Below are 3862 nucleotides of genomic sequence, written 5' to 3' on the forward strand. Positions count from 1 at the left end.
GGGGATTAGGATTACAAGTGGATTTGGTGGGTGAGGGAAAATAGGATTTTTATTGAAATAAAATTCATTTATTTCAATAAATAGGTGCAAGTTGCATTTTTAGGAGAATGTAAGTAGGGGGATTTTAATGATTTAAATAAATATTTTATTTAATATATTTAAATGAGGAAAGGGGGTTAAATTGAATAAATAGGATTTATTCATTTAATTGATTGTGATTTTGGTTTAATGAATAAATTAAAATAAATTGAATAATTTATTTAATTAATAGGAGAATGTTTGGAGATGAATTAATTAAATGTTAATTTAATTAACTAATGGTTGGTGGGTTTTTAATCAAATAAATAGCAAATATTCATTTAATTAAAATGGACAGATTTATGTGACTACAGGATGTTGAAGGGGTAATTGTAGGAGAGATGATACAATCTATTATAATTGTGATAAGGTGGATTATTTTGCAACAGGATGTTAGTCTAAAAATAAGAAAAGTTGCACATTCTATATTGATAATACTCATGATCTATTCAAATTTGAAAGGGCACAATAGTATTTTTATCGACCAACCGACTACCATGATATACACCACACAGTGGAGAAGGAATTGTGGGTTACCACTTTGCTACATGAAGCGACCACCTTGCTACATGGAGTCTTGCATGGAGAACACCCTACTCCTAAGGGAGTATGGAGATTAAACCATTTGCAATGCCCAAGTTAAAATACACTGGGTCTTTGACTTTGTTGACCCCATATTATAGTGGGAGTATAAGTATCAACACTGACCAATGGGGAGCATGTAACTTTAAATATGTGCCAAGTGTAAGTATTGGCCCCTTTAATGAGGGATGAGTAGAATGATAGGGAGGTCGCTAGACCCATTCAAATTGAAAATAGGCCATGTGTTAACAACACCCTACAATAAGGAGGATGGGAATGTGAAATGGTCAACTATGCATCGACCTAGTTAATAAGGAAAACACTCTTATTCATAGGAAGTTCGTAATGTTAATAAAGTTAATGTCACACCTAATATAAATGTATACTTGGTCGATATGCATGTGGTATTTAGAGATAAAAACCTATTTGTTTAGGTAAGTAGTAAGTATGGTTAAACATCATTTGACTAATTAAAATTAAGGATGATTCATAGTAGAATTTTGTTGGAATATTTATGTGTCGACTTTATAGCTAGAAGAGAAGCCACATAGTCTTAGTGGTGGCAATGGGAGAGAGAGTGGTGACAAATTAGAGAACTTAAGTATAGCATTAAGTCTCTCAAATTTGTGTATAAATAGAGTATCTCTCTTTCTTCTTAAGCAAAATCTTCATCATCTCTTTTCATTTTGCATATTGCTCACTGCTTATTCATTATTCTTCATTTGGGAGAGAAAGAGGATAGTTCAAGTATAGTGAGAAAGTAGGATAGTTGTTATCTTTAAGAGCTTGTGAGATTCAATGTTTGTGGATAAGTTATGAATCTAGTAGGATTGTGAGTAGGAATCAATATCTGTGTGGAAGCTATAATCCAAGCATGAGGATTCTATCTTTTCTTTTATATTGAGATATGTTATAAATAGAGTAAGATGTTGCAGGAGCTTAAGTGATGCAATGATTGAAATTATGTTTACTTGTAGAATAAACATTCTTGAGTTGGTAGAAACTTATTAATCTTTATGTTTAGATTTACATATATGTATATACTAGCTAAGTTAGAATTGTGCAATGGTGTCTATCTTTAGTATGTAGGAATGATTGATTTGGTTAATCTTAGGGTTAGGTCAATCCATGAATGGGAGTAACCTAGTTAATCGTCGTATTATTAACTTTATGAGAATGATATGGGAATAGAATAAATGGTCAGTATACCAAATAAAGCAATGAAGTGGGTGGACATACGACTCACACTCGAAGTATTGGCTGATGAATTCTTTGGCCAAATTAGTGTAGGTTGCCATTGTCTACATCATCGGTTCACTATGATCCAAGTTTACATACTAGGCAAAAAATGCCATACATGTAGGTTGTAGCCAATGTATGGGTAGCTTTGGATATGTAGGGCACAATACTATGCTCAAAAGGCTATTATTATGAGGTCACCAAACCAATCTCTTTGTCGAAGGGTTGGGTCGCTTCAATTAGAAGAGGCACAAGAGACTGTAAAGTCTTGGTTGGGTGGAAAAGCGCTTGAGTTATTCTCTTCCTCATGCAGTTGGTGGCCAAAATTTGAGGATATATGCTAGCGAGTAAATCTTGACCATTTTTTTCTCTTATCTTTCATCGACCTCATAGAAGCAAGTTATATGTACACAAATGTTCCTAAAGTAAATGGAAATTTGAAAATGAAAAATGTAAATACTTTCATATGTTACGAATAAGATATTGTATATGAATTATCATGCAATGGAAAAGTTGAAATGGGATTTATTTCAAATAAGCATCTTGTTTATGAATTGGAGAAAGAAAAAAAATTATTTCTTGTATGAAGTTAATTTATTTCTTTCACTTGTGGGTTAAACTTAGTAGATTGAATGGGTAGAACAATGGGCATGTTACAACTCATAGCAATCTTACAAACACATAAGATTCAAGAGCACACACATATTTTCAGTTACAATATTAGCAATTTGTGGAGGTGGAAATCATCAAGAAAAGGGAGTTGACTAAGGTAAACCCCTATATAGCCACAACACCACCATTTTTCAAATTGCAGGTACAATTACAGGTTTCTGTCGGAGCAGGTAGTTTTCAGAAGATCTTAACAAGTAGGTATAAACCTTCTGTCAAAAATTGAGAGGGACCAAGGCACCCCACACTCTTGTCCTCTAGGACCAGGGTGCTCCACGCCCCATTCCTCCTTGTTCTACATCAATTTCTTAGGTCTCAATTCAAACAATATCAAAAACTAAATTTCCAATTTGCAGGTCATCATAGTCTCTCAGACCATGGTGTACCGCACCGTGGTCCTATCAAATCAAGATCAGTTTTTTATCACAAATGTACAACAAAAATTCAATTTTCAGATATGTACTTGTTGCCTCAATTATGTTATTATTCAATTGGGTATTATTGTTATTTATTCAATTTTGTTTACATTTTCATTATAACATTACATTGTCCCTACATTTCATATATTCTCGTTCATAGAAATGAAGAAATAGAAACCATAGAAGTATCCTTTGACTCTCTTTCACAAGAGTTAGTCAAAGAGGATCACTCCTCTAGGTGCTTTTGTATTCCAATGGTTGATGAAAGTGGAGTTAGGCCTAAGTACTACCTGATCTCATTTTCACCCTTTAAACAATTTGCTGAACCTGGCCTTCTTACATTGTATTTTCTAATTAGATTTTATCATCGCATGTTTCTTTCATGTCAAAACATAAAAAATTCAAAAATATTATTTTATGCATTGTGTGTGTTAGTGTTATTTGCATTTATTTGAAAAGTTAGTTTTCAATAATGTCGGATTTCTATTTGTAATATTTTCATACATATGATAATCCATTTTCTTATAATGATTACACTTTCAGTAAGGAAGAACTTGATGAAGCTCTTGATGAGTTCCTTTGTCCTAAGCCTTCTAAACAAACATTTTGCCAAAAACTCATCAACATGGTTACTATGTCATTCGTAGTGATGATGTAGATATGTTGGATGAATCTCCTCATGAAGTCATTCCTATCAAGTTATCCTCCAAATCTAGTAACATGATGATATATGATAATCCTCTTTATGATGATTTACCTTCCATTCAATCCAATAATCAACCATTTAGTAGTCATGACTATGCTATGTTACATGATTCTCTTGATGATTTAATTTCTATGAAAACTTCTTCAAACAACCTTAAAACATCCAAGAG

Source organism: Cryptomeria japonica, chromosome 3 (assembly GCF_030272615.1).
Source record: "Cryptomeria japonica chromosome 3, Sugi_1.0, whole genome shotgun sequence".
Taxonomy (NCBI): Eukaryota; Viridiplantae; Streptophyta; class Pinopsida; order Cupressales; family Cupressaceae; genus Cryptomeria; species Cryptomeria japonica.